At 38.2% G+C, this 19,511-nt stretch overlaps 1 protein-coding gene across 1 annotated transcript in view; it reads left to right on the forward strand.

The window, feature by feature from the left end:
* Positions 1–12,620: 12,620 nt before the first annotated feature.
* Positions 12,621–19,511, forward strand: part of pcdh15b (protocadherin-related 15b) — a gene marked incomplete at its 3' end in the record, with an annotated part of 357,459 nt that continues 350,568 nt past the window's right edge. Inside the window, exon 1 of the mRNA XM_079845636.1 lies at positions 12,621–12,777. The remainder of the gene's footprint in view (positions 12,778–19,511) is intronic.

A 19,511-nucleotide genomic window follows, 5' to 3' on the forward strand; every position in this document is an offset into this window, starting at 1 on the left:
CTAGAGGCGGGCCTGTCAGCAGAAGTAGTCGAGACCTTACTCAGCTCCAGGGCTCCTTCTACCAGGAGACTGTACAGCCTCAAGTGGAATGTATTTTCCACTTGGTGTAGAGAGCGTGAGGGGGATCCAGTTAACTGCCCAGTGGATTCAGTGCTGGAGTTCCTCCAAGATCGCTTCTCTGCTGGTCTTACCCCGTCCACCCTGAAGGTGTACGTGGCTGCCCTTGGGGCTTTCCACGCACCTCTAGGTGATGGACCTTTGGGGAAGCACCACCTGGTTGTACAGTTCCTCCGTGGGGCTCAGAGGATGAGGCCGGTAGCTCGCTCCAGAGTCCCAACCTGGGACCTGGCGGTGGTTCTGGAAGGGCTGGCTGAGGCCCCCTTCGAGCCACTGGAGCTGGCTGAGCCTAAGAACCTGACTCTGAAGGTGGCCTTTCTCCTCGCCATTACCTCTCTGAGGAGAGTGGGAGATCTCCAGGCTTTGGCGATCACGCCAACCTGCCTGGAGTTTGCCCCCGGCGGAGTAAGGGCCATCCTTCACCCTAGACCGGGTTACATTCCCAAGGTTCCATCTCAGGGAGCCCGGTCTCTGGTTCTTCAGGCTTTCCATCCCCCTCCCCACCTGACGGCGGAAGAGGGGAGACTTCATCTGCTCTGCCCGGTCAGAGCTCTGAGTGTTTATCTAGAGAAGTCTTCCCATTGGAGGAGGTCAGACCAGTTGTTGGTGTGCTTTGGCTCACCCAAGAAGGGGCTGCCTGCGTCAACTCAGACGATCAGTAACTGGATCGTCCAGGCTATAGCCACGGCTTATAGGGTGCGCAATTTGCCTTCACCCATGGCCGTGAGGGCCCATTCCACCAGGAGCATGGCTTCTTCAGTGGCCCTCCTTTCTGGCGTCTCGCTTCAAGAGGTATGCGAGGCGGCGGGGTGGGCCACCCCGCACACCTTCATACGTTTTTACAGTCTGCACCTCCCGGTGACGCCTGGTGCTCGAGTTCTTGCGTCCTGAGTGTGCCTGGGTTTCCAGCTTCACACTGGGTCGTGGGGGTGATTTGGTGTGGCCTAGTGGGTATTAACGTTCCCCAGAGTGTCGTCACTCGACGACGCAGTGCGAGTTCCCTCGAAGGGGAACGTCTCGGGTTATGACTATAAACCTTGTTCCCCGAGAAGGCAACGAGACACTGTGTCTCGTCGCCACACCTATCACGGTTAGAGCGCTTGCTTCATCGCAAAAGAGCTAGTGTGTGTTTGCATCAGCTTCCTTTTTGTATCTTCCGGGTATGCCGTCATCTACTACGTCACGACGCACCACCAATCAGATTGGCTTGATTTCATTCATACTTCAGATGCGTAACGCTGTGGGCGTTCCCCAGAGTGTCGTCACTCGACGACGCAGTGTCTCGTTCCCTTCTCGGGGAACAAGGGTTATAGTCATAACCCGAGACGGTTTCCAGCCTGAGCTGCAGGGCGAAATCAAGCAAGTCTTCTCACCTTTCATTGTCAATTGCGCTCGTTCCTGTTGCGTGTCCTCAAACTGGCAACCCGCGAGAGCATTAAGTTTGAGGAAGCCACGCCCACTGTTGTAAATTTATATAAAAAATATTTTGAATTTGGACTGTAATACCTATTTCGACCACTAGTTAGTCATTCTTGCATAAAGCACCTTTAAAACCCTTTCATGCATGAATTATGGAAAACATTATCTAGATTTTTTAAGATTCTTTATATTACTTTAATATGATGCTAAAATTAAAATCCATTTTCATTTTTACAAAATTCTGTTTTATTAAAAAATGATTTAACTGTTCATGTATGTGAACACCATGCAACAAAGGCGTAAAATGGGACAAAAAGTCACAGATGACAATATGGAACATTGTGTTTTTATTATGTTATGCTATGTATATCAGCTCAGTTATTAAAAACATTAATATTACAATATAACACTTTGCTGGCACATATCCCTCATCACTGCTGTCACTGTCACTTCCACTGTCCTCTGGGATATTCTATATTATTCTGTACTGAGTGCTTGACCTATGCTGTCCCTGCTTAGTAGGCAAAATGCACATTTTTCTCGGTACGTATGTGCAAAGTTGCCATTTGCGTAATATGTCATTTTGAATGGTTATTTATGTTGATATATTTGTTAAATGTCTGTTTTATTACAATATAAAACAATTCAAAACATACTTTGCAAAAATAGAACAGATATACTAGCAGGTTACAGAAATCAGACTCCACAGTTGAATGACGTCCACATACGTGGACAGTTAGTTTTTGGTGAATAAAAACTACATTTTACTCTAAATTTTAGTTTATAAAATACTGACATATTCATCATACTTTACTGTACATACTAATATTTTTTTTTTTAGCTCTTTCGAAAAGTTTTTTACAAATATGCCTGGGCCATTTGGCACATGGCTATTGCTGTCAGCCATCTTGGATTAATGATGGGATCAAGCAATGAATATTTGGAATACAAGACAGTAGCTACTGTTACAATATTGCTGTCAATCTACTGACACTGCCCTCAAGTGGTTTGGAGAAAATTACCATGATAAATGAACCCTAAATGGAGTTAAATTAACTGTCCACAAATGTGGACAACATGCATGAAAGGGTTAACATTGAGTCAAGAACCCTCATTGAACCAAGAGTGTAGTTCTTGTCTTTTTAATGAAAATAAAATGTTAATAAATCTTACTTTATTGTCTTATTCAGTAACTGAAAGGGTGGTTGATTATGATTTCAGGTTTTTTTTTTGTTTTTTTTTAACTTTAGTTAGTGTGTAATGTTGCTGTTTGAGCATAAACAACATCTGCAAAGTTGCAAATATATTTTCTTTTACAGAAATCGCTTTTTAAGTACTACAACAAGCTTATTCACAGGTTAGTGACATCACGAACCCTAACATTGACATAAACCCTGCCCACAGGAACACACAACAAAGGGGGTGAGGCCATGTTGGGCTGCTTCAGAGAAGAGGAAGAGTTGTTGAAGTAGAGCACATTTGGGAGTCTGCTGTCGCAACTGTCTTTTCACCTTTATTGCAATACAGTCTGTAACACAAATGAAATAGCATGTCATACAAGCCAGATGAAACTAAACTATACCTGTTGTATCTTTATGCAGCATATATTCTCTGGCTCTGTAGGCATCTTACTACAGTTCCCACATGAGCGATTTATAGATTATCATGACAGAATATGCTAATCAATGTCTTGAAGTGAGTTAACTCCACATCAGTTACATACATTCATCAACTAACCATTCAGAAGCGCCCTGTTGCATTCTACATGTTGTCACTACTTCTTGAGTCTCTCCGTCATTGTCCGACTCCGGTTGGAACATAAAACAGTTCCTGACCATTATCGGAACAGCTAACGCAAGCTCTTGAAGCTCCACCCTCTTCTTGAAAGGAGGCCAGGAGCAGCAGCTCATTTGCATTTAAAGGGACACACACACAAAACGGCGCATTTTTGCCAAGCGGCAACCTCCCCCAGTTTCTCTTGAAGCCAATAAGGAAGTGACTTAAACTGCAATTCATCGACTGGCCACTAGAGACAAGCTCCAAAAGGGAGCAGAATCTCATTGAGCCCTATGTTAAAATGCCTAAATTTCCAGCAGAAAAAAAAACATGTTTACAGCCTGGTACAAATTGTGGTTTTGGTCTATACAGTTAATTTTGCCCTCCATGAAAACTGCGAGGGGGTGATTTTTTAAAAATAAAACATTATATAAAGCCTTAAAGTTTTGCATAATTAAGGGCGTGGCCACTTTGAGTGACAGGTGGATTGCCTTGTGTCTGCTGTCTGTTAGTCATCACGTCACCTCAACTCCAGCCACGTCCCGCCTCTTTGCCCATTTGCTGTTATCCGGGAGTGACGCGCGGTGACACACTGCCAAGATGGCAATGGCTGACTTTACGCTTCAAAACTGCTCTTCAGAATCCAATGGGTGACGTCACGGACACTACGTCCATATTTTTTTTTACTGTCTATGGTTTTTGGTCATCCTCAAAAAGCGACAAATTTAACTTGTTATAAACAATTATCTGTGGGGTATTTTGAGCTGAAAATACACACTCTGGTGACATCAGAGATGTATAAAGGGGCATTATAGGATCCCTTTAAGTCCATTTCACTTGGACTAAAATGGCATCTAAATTTAATTAAACAAACATATTAGTACTACAAATTAAAACAATTTTTTTTTCTATTTAATCATACATGAATATTTAACAAAAGCATGAGAAACTATCCTTAATATTTCTTAAAATAAGATGAGAGCACTACTGTAATATAGTGAATTATTTTTGCTCTAGTTATTGTCCCATTTTAGTGTGTTGTTTTAGAATCATTTTAGTTTCCAACGTAACTTACACATTCTGACCAGCGGATTCCATAGAAATGGCTGAGAAGTGCCGTAAACTGAATCCTACCTGTCGCAAAGTTGTCTTTATTCAGTGTATTCTCCAAAAATGTACTAATCCAAAACAAAAGCTTAAAGTCCCCATGATTTTTTTTTTGGCTTTTAGTATGAATCTGTTATCTGCCTTACTGTTATCTATAAGCAGGTGTGCACCAAAACAATGACAAAATTTGCATTTAGAAGAGATAAGCATTCAAAACTTACAGTCTCTCACTTCCACCGATATGGATAAATGATTTTGATGACATCACTCTGTATTTCAGCTTCTCATCAGATTTTCTGTCCAATCAAATGCTCTCTAGAATCAAAAGCATCCCGCCCCCTACACTATAAATAGAAACTGAAGCTCCAGCTGAAATCTGTCACTTCTACTGTACATTGGGAATGGCCCATAGTGCACTATATAGGTGATAGGGAACTTAGACATGTAAATATGCTTTCCATTGGGGCACATTAAGTCTGGTTAAATGTTAGTCACGCAAACTGCCGCAAAGTGCACACAGTCTGCTCCGGTCCAGAGACACGATAGGACAGAGCAGATCATGTACGCGACTCAGACCACAAAAATGTATTGGACCCATTTGAATTCTGCACAGAATGCTATATTTTAAAGGGATATGGAGGAGATTAGGAGGAGAAACGGTTAGAGATTAGCAGGAAAAAGTGGCTTTAGCAAGCTCAATGGCTCTGGCAGAGCTGTGATATAAACACAACACTATTGGCTATTTAAAAAAGGGGAGGAGCTGCTTGATAAGTCCCGCCCTCTCTTCCTGTTTCAGTGGATATTACTTCAACACATTGAATAATGCTGTGGGATTCAAAGCACTTCAGTGGGCCTTTATTAGCAAACATGTTGACGATTAACAGATTTATTAAATAAATAAGCTGTCATTGAATTTCTGTCAGACAGAACAATGTACAACAGTCAATCACTGTTTGCAGATCCTAGAAATAAATGGGAAGTGCAGTCAACAGAATCCTACCTGTTGTAAAATTGCCGGTGACTTATTTTATGAAACAGCATTTATTTTCAGTGTAAAGTCCAAACATGGATTAATCCAAAACAAAAGTTTCATAGCAAACACATTGAAGATTAGCATATGGGCTGTAAAAATATTAAAGCTGCACTATGTAACTTTTCCGTCCACTAGACGTCGCCTATTCAAAACAAAGGCGTAGTTTGATGACGCCAAGTTTGAGCGCAAAATCTTGGGACATTACTTCACAGCCGGTGGAAAAGAATCGGTATAGGACTTGGGCAGAAATCATGTTCATGGATGTGATTATTAATGTTACTGTAGTCTGAAGAGGAAGCAGGAGCGATTGTTAATAAGAAGAGCGCAACACAAGCCTCGTGAACAGCAGGACCTTTATTATGGCAGGGACTTTTATTATGCCACAGTCGCCGGCGCCATTTCCGCTTTTCCGGCCATGAGTATGAGGTAACGCAGCTCTGTTTATCATATTAGATCCATCTGAGTGTGTTGAAAATGGAAAAAAGCGGAAACCGAGGGTAACTCAGATATGACGCCATTGACAGGCGACTCCCTCACACGTCCCAGTTCCTTGGTTAAAATAGCAATTTTCTCACGATTTACAAATAGTTGGGAACATTTGGGATATTGTAAGTACTCAACTGAACAAAATATATAACACTGGCCCAGTGGTCTCTGGATATTTTACTGAAAAAATTTTACATAGTGCACCTTTAAGTGATAAGCTGTTTCTCCACAAAGGCACTTTATGCAGCATAGAGAAAATAAAATTGACATCTTAATAAATTGACATCTATTCCAAAAAAAATATTTGCATCACTTTGTGCCTTTTTTGTAATATTCTGTTTATGACGATGTAATAATTAATCTTAGATCTACAGGATGCCTTTGGGTGAGTTCATTAACTCACTAGCAAAGCGCTTCAGTTCACTGGTGCTCATTGACTTTTCAGCTTCGGCTCAAGCAGGTCAATCCTCAACATTACTGACTGATTAGACTATTTGAAAATCAAACTCTCTCTAGATTTTTTTTTAAGCGCTTAATATTTAGCTTTTTTCTTGCCATGTTTTAATTAACATTTGTAATTGCCATCACAATGCACATGTTTCATATCATCTTTGTTATTGCTAACAAACTCAAAAAACCCTTTTTTAACGAACAGCATCTTTAATAATTCTGCCTCTGATGCATCACAGCACAAACACTCTTTTCATGGCTTAATCTTAAGTGTATTATGATCTCATATCCTATTAACATGAGTGTCCTAAAGCATGCTTGTTTAAAGTTCCCTGTATCTTTCGAGCTGTCCTCATACAGCTTATAAATTCCCTTTTCTCTTGGTAGACTATTTGATGGCCTCTTGGTGGATGGTTTTCTTAATACTGGGGCTGAATAGGATTTAATGTAATCCCACTCAGGGAACAGATGGACTGATAGCATTCCCTGCCTTACAGACCTACGTTTAACCCATGGGCTATATTTATACCCCAGTGCAGCCCCTCCCAAAGCCTCTCACTGTCTTGGATCTAGACATGAGTTTCCCCCCAACAATGATGAATTCTAGTGCATGAACATTTAGAGATCTTCATTTTAGAAAGCAAATGGTGCATTAAAGAGTCTCTAAAATGTAATATAAATGTAATGTAATCTAATAAAATAAAAACTCAATTGGCAACATTGGTTGATGTCACAGTGTTGGTTACTACACACACACACACAAACACACACAAATCTGAGTTCCAGTGAGACACTTACAATGAAAGATGCAAGCAATATGTATGATAACATGATCTTAGTGTGAACATTTTTAATAATGAAATAAAGTTAATAATATCCAAGTTAAGTTATATCCAATTTCACAAATCCATTGCCATGACAATGCAATGCCTAATGCCACAAAACAATAAATATGACAAGAATAACTTTACAACTCAAATCATATGCAAGTTAAAGAGCTGTAATTGCTTTTATAAAATTATTGCTTCACATTCTGCTATAATTTTATTAAAAATATTGATAAAATGATAGCAATTTATAAAATTATCTTTAAAGGGATAATTCACCCAAAATGAATGTTACAGAGTATTAAATTACAAAAATCAAATTTTGGGCTGCCATTCACTGCCATTATAAAGCTTGGATTAGCCAGGACATTTTTTTAATAGAACTCTAAATTTGTCTGAAAGAAGAATGTTATGTACACCTAGGATGGCTGGAGGGTGAGTAAATCATGGGAAAATAAATTTTTGGGTGAACTATCCCTTTTAAATTGTCTTTTATTTTTAAATAATTACATTTCATTTTTGTGGTAATCAATATTATTCAACTTAACAAATGCTTAAAGCTACACCATGGCTGCGTTCAGCCCTGACAAAAATTTGCAAAAAATTTTTAAGCAGAAACGGTGGTGCGTTGAACACCCTTGATTCTGATGACGCAGGAGTTGCAACTATGCCCCCTGAGAAGGCCATTCTTTGTGGGGTTTTTTTGAAGAATTTTTAGACCCTGATGAAATCGGTATTTACGTGTTTAATACTTTAAAACACACTCTATTTTACAGTCACTGCCCTTGCCGTCCAGAATAAAAGAGAACATCCCAATCGAAAAAATTGTGGTCCCTGATTATTGTGATCCAACATTTGCCTCGCATTTCAGGATGAAAAGACATACATTTCAAGTGAAGGATAATCCACTTCTTACCTCCAAGACTGTTATGATCTATATGATCTATATGACCTTATTATTTTTTATTGTGAGTATTAGACTTATCATTATTTCTGATCGCTGTTGTTGTGCTATGATATTGTAATATTACCATTATATAATCAGAGGAGTATATAAAAGTTTATAAAAGTGTCACTCCACAATAGAATATCAAAATATATAAATGTGTATAGTATTTTTATGTTACAATAATCACTGTCTCTTTAAAGGGTTAGTTCACCCAAAAATGAAAATTCTGTCATCAATTACTTACCCTCATGTCGTTCGACACCCGTAAGACCTCCGTTGATCTTCGGAACAGAAATGAAGATATTTTAGTTGAAATCTGATGGCTCTGAAAGGCCTCCATTGGCACAATGGCACGTTACACTCTCAAGACCCTTAAAATGTACTAAAGACGTCGTTACAAAGTCCATCTCACTACAGTGGTTCTAAAATAACTTTATGAATCGGCAAGAATAGTTTTTGTGCGCAAAAAAACCCTAAATAACGACTTATATAGTGATGACGATTTCAAAACACGGCCTCATGAAGCTTCGAAGCGTTATGAATCAGTGAGCCGAATAAGCAGTTTGGGGGTTTGACACGCGATCCGAATCATGATTCGGCTCACAGATTCATAACGCTTCGAAGCTTCATGAGGCCGTGTTTTGAAATCGTCATCACTATATAAGTCGTTATTTAGGGTTTTTTGCGCCACAAAAACTATTCTCGCCGATTCATAAAGTTATTTTAGAACCACTGTAGTGAGATGGACTTTGTAACGTCTTTAGTCCCTTTTATGGGTCTTGAGAGTGAACCGTGCCAATGTGCCAATGGAGGCCTTTCAGAGCCATCAGATTTCAACTAAAATATCTCAATTTGTGTTCCGAAGATGAACGGAGGTCTTACGGGTGTCGAACGACATGAGGGTAAGTAATTAATGACAGAATTTTCATTTTTGGGTGAACTAACCCTTTAATACCGCGTGCTTTTGGCCTATATACATGTTGCTGCTGACTGGGCTGACACTGATGACTCTAACGGTCATCCCGTCACCGTTTAAACTGTCCTGTCAATCATCGTCACAGTTCAAATCCTCCACATTCAATTTAATTTCCTACCGTATCGGAGAGAAATGTAGTAGCACATTGATCTGCCATTCTTGGGTCTTTAATGCAGAGACCCCCCCCCATGAACTAATGGACAAATTTTCTGCCATATACAATTTAATACGAATGATCAGCTAGCTAACAACAACTTTGTTCTGGTTTCACCTCACATGTGTTTGCAGTTTAAATATAATGATGCATTTCAAAGTTAATGGCCAAACGTATCATTACAAAAGTTCTCAATGCTGCTGCAGGTGAAATATAATGTGTATAATATTGAATAAATATCTTTTCGCCAGGTTAAATACTGATAATTGCTCACTCAAACCCCTTTATCTAAACCTCTCTACTTAACCGTCGGACTCGCATAACCGTCATGTTTATAGTTTTTTAACACTTTTTATCCGTGTGTGTAGTTCTAATCGAATCCTCGTCCATCTCGCAATGGGTTGTGGGCAATATCAGCCGCTAGAGTGCGCATCGATCTGCACTTCGAATTCTGACCGGAAACCATCCGGGACTCTTTGGAATACTCTTTTCAACATACTACGATTTGGGACTTATTCTTTTTTCGAATACTATTTAGTACGGATAGTATGCGAATTGGGACGCAGCAATGGCGTTCAACCCGAAAACCATAGCAAAACATTGTGCACTGGTTTGAGCTTGAACGTGCCCCATGTAAATCTCAGCCCCCTAGCGGTAAAACCAGAGCCGGCCCAGCCACTAAGCGAACCTTGCAATTGCAAAGGGCCCCGTGGCCAGCAGAGGGCCCCCTAGAGTCATTGCTGAAAAAAAATCATACATCAAAAGTAACATAAAATAAATAAATAAAAAGAAAGAAAGAAATTGGCCTACAGCGCTCTTTATCAGGCATCATGATAAGCACAGTTGTTATTTATTTAGTTCTTTATTATGGCGAGTTCCCCGCTAATCTTGACCCCTGACTGACCCTGTGATGTCAGTCACATCATGTCACTCGTCACCTGTCAGTCAGTGACTCCGACGTCGACGATGTCTGACAACAAGAAACGAAAATATCTTTCTGGCCATGAAAAACGACAAAAGAAGAGGCTGGAAGAAGAAAAGAAGCAAGAAGATAAAGGTACGTAAACCTGTAGGCTTAATTTTCCGATACCTATGTATGTATGGATAATCTGCAGTCTAAATATAAGTTAGTCTCTCTCGCTCGCAGTATAGCGAGCCGGTTGTTATAGCGAATAAAAACCGCCTCGCAGCTCGCTATAGATTATCCCTCTTATTACATGGATACCTACCAAATCAATTAATAATTTGACACAAAATATTGATTTAAAAAGGAGTTTATTGATTTAAAAACGACTGTTGCTTCCGCTAAAGAAAATAGTCCGTTCCGCGTCCATAGCAACGCTCTGCTCAACGGTGTGTTATAGCTACTTCACAGCGGGCTGTTATCAAGACGTAACAGACCTGCATTCTACATTGGAATTCAACCAAGCCATGTAATAAATGCTAATAACATGCTGCATAAAATTGGTTTAGTATTATACCATTTGCTGTGATGTTAAAGCATTTAACAGAACAATACAACCCCAGTTTGGCTTCTTCATTAAAGGACTAACATTAATTTACTCCTTATGTCCCCTTTCCAGGGGCACTATTAAAGTATATGCTGCCAGTTAGCAAAGCTCCAGCTGTTGGTGAATATAAAAGGTACTGTAAAATGATAACCGTCTGCATTTTAAAAAATTAAGTCTAACTTTATATATAATTATTTTCTTTATTGCAGCTCCATCAACCACTTCTTTTCCTGGTTCACAACACAGTCATGTCACCCAAGAAGACACAAATACACAAGTTTGGATTTTAATAGTTCTATTGAAATGTTACCTAATTATTATTATTGTTACTTTTAATCTTGTTTGTGGTGTTTTAGATATTGTTAATTTTGTTTATTTGAAAAGTTAAACCATTTAAATGTTCTATTTATTATTTTATATAATAGTTTATTTAAATGTATTAAATATTATTCTATTTGCTCTTTCATTTCAATTATATATAGGCTGTTGTTTGTGCCTCTTAAACTCTTGTGTCAATTAAAAATGTTTCTTTGATTGTCAGTGAAAATCACTTTATCAGTCTTTTTATTTAGCAAGTTCATCAGTGTGTTCATTGCACTGCACTGCCATTCAGCTCAGTGGTATCATAATTGTACTGTTAGACATCAAACATGGAACTCAACTCAAGAACTCAAGGTCTTTTATTGTCATTCTGTACATGTTGCCACATAAGAACGAAATACGTACTCAGGACCAGCAGCGTCAAAAAGAAAATTAGCATACAGTATACATAGAATAATTAAAACATAATTTAATAGACCAAAAAATAAAATAAAAACATAGTAGATATAATGTGTACAGTATAGTTATAAGGTAGTCATTGCTTTTCTTTAGGCCTTACTTAAAACGGTCAAAGGGGCCTCCAACCAAATTTTGCTTAGGGCCCCCAAAGGTCTAGGGCCGGCTCTGGGTAAAACCATAAAACTATGAGTATTGGCGGATAAATTTCACTAAGAACATCAAAACTATAAGAAAAAAGAATAATATTATCATAAAACTTTAAGCTGCTACCATGTGTGTGAAAAAATAACGCACATCATACTGCAGTCGAAACACGCACAGTAATGACGTAAGTGTGCAGTTTCCCGCGAAATCCATCTTGACAGCCCTGAAATATGAATCAAAATTTAGCTTAATGTAATAGTAGCCTAAATGCTGTCAAAAAAAAGTTACATAGTGTAAAAGTTAAAACCCCAGAATGTTCATAAAATTTCTCCTTAGGAGAAATAAATAAATATATCTGTTTAAATAAGAGCTGTAGAAATAACATGAATAGTAAAAATCATTTAATGGGAAACATTTGAGATTGAATTATGATGTCTGACTTTTATTACAGGCTTAGGCTAATATGAACACAGTTTAAGAGCTCCTCTTTTTCTCAGGAGAACAAACTAAGAAGCATGGAGACTCCAATTGTTCTCCGTGTAATCCCATTGGTAGTAACATTTGAGATCTTAAAGATATATAATTTGTGTTTTTTTACTCTCATGTGGGTGGCTGTGCGCTCTTCACACTCTAATAAGATTACTCCCACGCCACGGCAGGTGCATATTCACCAATTTGAGCTCTCAAAATAGATGGCTGCCATTAAGGCGGATGAGACCTCAGAGGCGAGATCGCATTGCCACCCAACTTCGTGATATTTTCTCTCTGTGTGGGAATCCTCGCTTTCCTCCTGAGTGAATTAAAGACAGAGGGCAGCAGAGCTCCTAAACCCGACTGCTCGGGATGTGTTTGGCGTTGAGGAGTTTCTGATACTCTCCAGCCGTCTGAGGAGGATTTGCATGGCTTTACAACTCACGCGGTAAGACTTTCTGCGCTTCTTCAATCGCTGCGCAGTAGCGCGTCAAGGAAAGTTAGTGACACTTCGCGCGCAAAGCGACTCGATTTTTGGATTGTTATTCCGATGGTTGACAAGTCGTTGGATGAGGAGGTTAGTAAATAAGTGAGGGGTTTATTTCTCTTTGGGTCGGCTGCACTGGATCACATTCGGGGCTCGGGTTGTGTGTGTGTGATGTGTATAGAATCTCGGTTCGTGGCGCGTAACGGCGCCTGGGAATGGTGTGAATTGCACACAGGACGCGTTAACATGCTAGCAAATGCATTTAGAAGATTTATTGATGAAAACCTGCAAGTGGTTTTGATACAGTGACTGACACAGTTTTCCAGCCTGACATGAAGGATGTGTCTACAGGACTCCGGATTACCGAATGCTGCTCATCCTATTACGCCGCACATTCCCGCAATCTGTTGCCTCCGCGTTTAATTCATTTAACGAAAGTAAAAGAGAAATCGACCAGACTTATTCAAATATTGATCACAGTGTAAAACATAAGATCCGTGAGTATGAAAAGTTTGACTTGCATACTATCGTGAATATACACAATATACTAGAGTTAATACAGTTACTGTTATTGTTGTTAAAGCATAAATAAATACGAGATCGCTTTTATAATAACAATACCCTCATTTTCATTTCTTTGTATGACAATGTTGGCTATCAACTTAACCCAGTTTTGTTTGGAATATTGTCAATTATGTTATTAGTGTTAATGAAGATGATCTGTCTATACACAGTAAAATGTGGAAATGTGCAGTTGCTACATTAGGAGGGATTTCAACCCAACTTGACCCTTGAAAATGACTTCTGTATGTGTAACCTACTGTAGTTTGGTTGATTTAGTCATATTAAAGAAACTGACTTGAATAAAACCAGTCCATGTTGGTATTACCCCATGAAGAGAACATTCTAAACATTAGAATTCAGTTTATTTCTCGACAGATCTAGATCATGTCAGAATTATAATTGACCACCATTCAAAAGAGAAGAAACCGAGATGGGCAAAACTCAGATAAAATACTAGGCTAATAAAATACATCATATTAAAATCGAAATTGTTTGTTTCTCCTAGATAGCGAATTAAAAAGGCATTTTATTCCGAGAGACATAGCTATTTAACATAGTGTTTCAAATGAGATCTCAACAATGTCAAATGGCTGATATCAATATGAACTCAAGCATTTCTTCTTAACTCTCCCTAGACCATAGAGTTATGGCATGGATAATTGTTTTATTTTTTATTTACATCCAAACTCGATTATATCTGTAATACTTGAAACCTACTGAGTCTCCTGAGCAATATAAAAAAAAAAACACAACTTCAGAACAACATAATTTTACTCTGGGGAATGTTCACATCTCAGTGTTCCTCTAGATATGTCAGTTTGATCTGACACCACACACCAGTGATGAATTACAAAGTTAGACCGTATAGAAGGAGCTGATGTGGAACTACAGAAACACTAAATGCCATGTGAACACAATGAAGTGCTGCTGGTCTTCTGATAACCTCTTCTGGAGCACGTATGGCTTTCCCCCCCCCTCCTTTCCTCATTAATTATTGACCCCCACCACATGTTCCTCAAGTCCCGTGTTATTTGTGATGGTGTCTGTCTCTCTGTGCTGCAGGTTAGGTCAACAGCTTGTGAGTCACCCAGTGGGTCTATTACCATGACGCCATGTTTACCCCTTTTAAATATTTACAGAAATAGACATGTGCTGCTGGGTTTTACTGTAAATTAAATACTGCGTGTTTAATGAGCTAATCCAACCTTATCCCCCTTTCCTCCACTGAAAAGAATATGTAAGGGACATCCATCTGGTTGTTATCGCAAAATAAGCCCAGAAAGGGTGATCAAGTCAATCTGAAGGGGTTTATTTTCTTGCGATAACCACTGGCTGGATTTACAATTTCCTCGGCTATTTGCCATATAAGTAAATAATTATACACTAAATATTGATTTGAGTTGAAATATTTTATTAGCTCAATAAACACAAAGCTTCCATGAAGAAAAACAGTTCGTAGCAAGCAGCTTTGAGCAAGTCGGTATCACTTATTACACAGCTTTTCACTTGAAATATATAACATTTTAATTTCTTAACCTGTTAATCGTCTTATAGTGTACAAAGCAATTGTTCTACAAGAGGAACACTTCACCAATAATACCATATACATAGATCGATACGGAAATCCTCCAGTTTACATTTCCTGTAAATAGAGTCACTAAAAACAATAAAAAACGTAAAATGGCACATTTCAATAAAACAAGAGAGAGAGAGCCTGTCCGTGGTGTTATACAAAAGACATTAAGGAAATGCTGACCTTAAATACCCATATGAGCGGTCATTATACAGTGTTGCTATTGACGACGGTCATTATCTTGGAATAAATGACTTGGGAATGTTGCAACTGACCTATCAGAATCAAGCTTTTTAGAGAGCCGTGTAATAAGGTAAATTAAATACAGTGTATTTAACTCTTTCCCTGCCAGTGTGTTTGATAAAAGTTGCCAGCCACCACCAGCATTTTGGAATATTTTCACAAAAGTTTCATGGCCCCCAGAATATTTTGTTGTATGAATATCTGAACATGCAATATATCAAAAGAAAGAACAGAACCTCTGCTTTTAAAAAAAACTAACAGAACTAAAAAAAATAATTTTATTCCAGCTTCATTCATCCTTTTTTATCAACACTTGAAATGAGGGTAAATTTAATCAAAAAGCAACATTTTGAACAAAAAGCTGAGAAAACTGTATTTTTGTCAAAGACTACATCCAGTTCAGATTCAGAACGATGATCAAAACATAGATGGAGTAGATTGAGTCTATCAACACCCCCAAAGCTTCACAGTCCTATACCACTTCTTGGGTCGACATTTCATTAGGCAGTTTTGATTTATATGCTTTTTAATGTTCATTTTGACATATGCATCTGCTTGTATATGCTATAGGGATGGAACATGATGGTATGACAATTTCATATCACGATTATAGTGACTCAAATCATCACGGTTATCAATATTATCACGGTTTAGTTCAAATGAGATGAAAGTGTTCAAAAAGAACGGATGCACACACTGAAAACATTTCAACAAGTTTTATATTTGAAAATCAACAAACAACAAATACAACAAGCAGCTCTATGCACTTTTTAAAAGCAAGATTCTAATCTAAATGGCTTTTCCTTCCTTATAATGACCGTCGTCAACATCAACGCATTATAACAGCGCACATCCACGTATCACAACGGACGCGCTCTCTCGCTTCATTCAAATGCAACTTGTGTCTCTTTTTTTGATTGCATTGAAAATGAAATCAGAGGACTTTACTATTAATACTACTATAATTATTACTATAGCTTCTTGTGATCATCTTGTCTGGATGATTGTTTTGTACACTGTACAAAATGAATTTATAAACTGGAAGATTAATCTCAATTCAATATGTCCCCATAATTATTTATGTGGTAAAGAAAATCTGTGTAAAAAGTGTACAATGAATATACATTATTATCCCTTAAATGTCACCCTAGTCTTGTCTGAACTTGTTCGGTCGTCTTTGGCTCAAGCTTCACGTTATTATTTCCCAGACGTAGTTTTAGTATTGAGGTCAAAGTCCACTTGCCTTGTGTTCGCAAATTTTAAGTGTTTCCCCCCAATTACAACGACTTTCGTCTTGCATGTTCTGCAGACAGTGTGACCATCTTCGATTAAGTTTCCCTCAGGACTTTTGTAAAAGCCAAAATATGACCACACCTCAGATTTGGTCCTTTCAGAAGGCTGAAAAATCTCCCGGCGCTGTCACTGCTTTCTGACATTTATTCTCATTCAAAAAACAACATTGCACGCTGTGCCTGCACTAGACTGACGCTGGCTGGACAGGATTTCTAAATAATTAAAAATTACGATAAGTGATAATTCAATTTTAAATGGTATTACTGACCGTCAGTACATTTTATCGTGGTTTATCGTGAAGCCGGTAATCGTTCCATTCCTAATATGCTATCACTTTTTTCTGCTTCTTCTTCACCTGTGTTTTGATTAGAAGATTCTGTAGTCTTTCAGAAGATGTGTAATAGCGCCCCCTACCGTATAACAGTGAAAACATGGAAAGCCGAAAAATTCTGTCAATGGCGGGAAGCGTTGTCTCATACAGTAAATAGCGGAAAATGTTGTCAATGCCGGGAATGAGTTAATGAGCTAATCCAAACGTATCCTCATTACCTCCAGTGACAAGACTATTACTACATAATTTCCTCACAATGTAGCGTTAGTTCTTTGTACTCTTATTCATATTGGCTATTTTGAAATTGCCAATGTGGCCAAAAGCCAAGCATCCATCGCTTTTTAGCTACAGTATGCCCTACATGCTTGGGATTCTGTATATTTCAGCGTACCTTCCCCACCATCGTGCTTTGCGTGGGTTGATTCATTGCTAGGCTGCCCATCATTGTTTCACTGTCTCTGGCTGTCTCATTAAAGACATTGGCTAATAGGATTTATCCTGCTCTGAGGCAACCATAGTAAATGCTCATTTAGCTGGAGCACCCTCATCAAATGGGGCCTCTGTAATCAGACACTCAGGGACGTTCGTCCCTCCAATTCATCTCGGCCACCTGGTCTAAACACTGACTGGAGGCGGTGACGGCATCGCAGAGGGCTTGTGGGATACAGCGAGCCTGTCATTAGAAAGAAATGCCATTTGACACGCCTGACCCGTCTGGGGTTGGCAAAACCTGGAAGGGGACAAAGTGAGAGAGTTTTGACCCTCTGATGGAGGTCGACCTCTGACAGAAGCCTTAGTGGCTTTACATTTGCTCTTGGGCTGAATTCTGTCAAGGCTTAGAGGACCACAGGTCTTTCTCCAGACTAAATACTTCTCAGCTTGTAGACGTTCAGTGGGTTTTCTGTCAGATTTCAGCTTGATATTTATAGATGCTTTTCATTTCTGTGCTACTCTTGCAGATCACAAGCTCAAAATCCATATGAGACAAAAGATACTTCCACATACTTGTTCACATGCATTTCCAAAATGACAACTCTGTCATTATTCACTCACTTCCAAGGGGTAGTTCACCCCCCTTGCCCCCCATAAAAAAATCCTGCCATCAGTTTTTCACCTTCATGTTGCTCCAAACTCATCTCCGAAACACAAATGAACACATATCAACACATAGAGCTCATCAAATACAGTCAACTGAAGCTCAACCTTGTTTGCTTGTCTGTTGATGTGCTCTATGTATGTTCACTGATCATTGTTTACATTTGAATAAAAGCCTTAGATCTGTTCATCATTTTACGCTTTTGTGCCACTTCAGAAGACATTGCAGTCGGATTAAACCACTCGTTTCATAAGTAGCCTATTTCTTTTAGAATCTCTTATTGAAGTGTGAAAGTTTTGGTGGAATGGACTTTTAATGGAGGGATAGAGATCTATCAAGTTTAATTTAAAATATCTTCACTTGTGTTTAAAAGATGAATCAAAAGTCTTATGCCTTTGGAACATCTTTATAGAGAGTAACTAATGACTAATGAGAAACTAAAATTTTCTTTTTTTGGTGAATTTCTTTCATGTTGTTCTGTAACATGCTGTAACCTGTATTTTGTTTTTCATGGAACACAAAATGAAAAATTTGTATTAGTTTCTTAATTTTAACATTATTTTATTTATTTTTATTAGTTTATTAGAAGTATCATTAGAGATGTCTTGTTATATTCTATATCGTCTGAAGTAGGGGAGAGCAGGGCACAACCAAACGCTTTTTGACTTTCTCAGTTTGTGTAAATCCACTTGGGGTTCAGAGTATTTATTTTTTCCCACATTAATTTCACACATGTCTAGTACAATTATGTAGTTTTGTTTCATTAATACAGTGTATACTTTTTTCTTGATATACCCTGAAATAATGGAAGTGAAGTCCCATAGGTGGGGTACATTGTAACATGTGATGGGGCACAATGTAACATTACCTAATATAATTTAAAAAAATATCCAAGACAAAAACATTTTGTCAATAAAATACAACTATTAACTTTTTTAAATAAAATAATGGCATTTTTAATCATTAAAAATATACTAATTTTTGCATTTGACAACAAACACATCGCTAAATACAGCTCTACAGCAGAGCTAAAAACATAATAATAATAATGAATAATTTCTGAACATTGACTCTCAGTCATTATTTACCCTTTTCTCATGGTTTCTTAACATAATTCATAAAAGTATAGAATATGATAGCATATTCCTAATAGGGGCTCATTGTAACGCAGTGTTACAACACACCCCACCTGCGCAACTGGGATTTAAATCGCGGCTCGTGTCTTCTGCTGGTTAGATCAGCATTAAAGAACGACCTCAACTTTTAAATAACATATATAAGATTAAAATAATATCAGATTTGTCTTATTTTAAATAAACACAAAAAACAGAGATGAAAAATAAACTTGCTATGATTAAATAAATGTTCAGAATAACATCTTCCAAAGATTTTTTAATTTTTGAGCAATTTTTTTCTCCAAATAATGTTGATATGGCAACCGATAAATACACTAAGTTTCATCATCCTGGCATGTGTGGGAAGTTTTAAACCATGCGTGTTACAACTAACCCCGCGTTAGATTTATTTATATTTATTTATATTTTTAGATTTATAAAACCATGTGTATGCCAGAACCTGCGCAAAAATCCCTTTATAAATCCCAGTTAGGAGAAAAATTGTGCGTATGTGCATCTCCACCCCAAAATCACCATATATGGAGCTTACAACGCCTAATTTTACTATGCATAACCTCATCTGCATATCATTTCCATGCATATTCCCAT

This window comes from Gobio gobio (genome assembly GCF_949357685.1).
Source record: "Gobio gobio genome assembly, chromosome: 20".
Taxonomy (NCBI): domain Eukaryota; kingdom Metazoa; phylum Chordata; class Actinopteri; order Cypriniformes; family Gobionidae; genus Gobio; species Gobio gobio.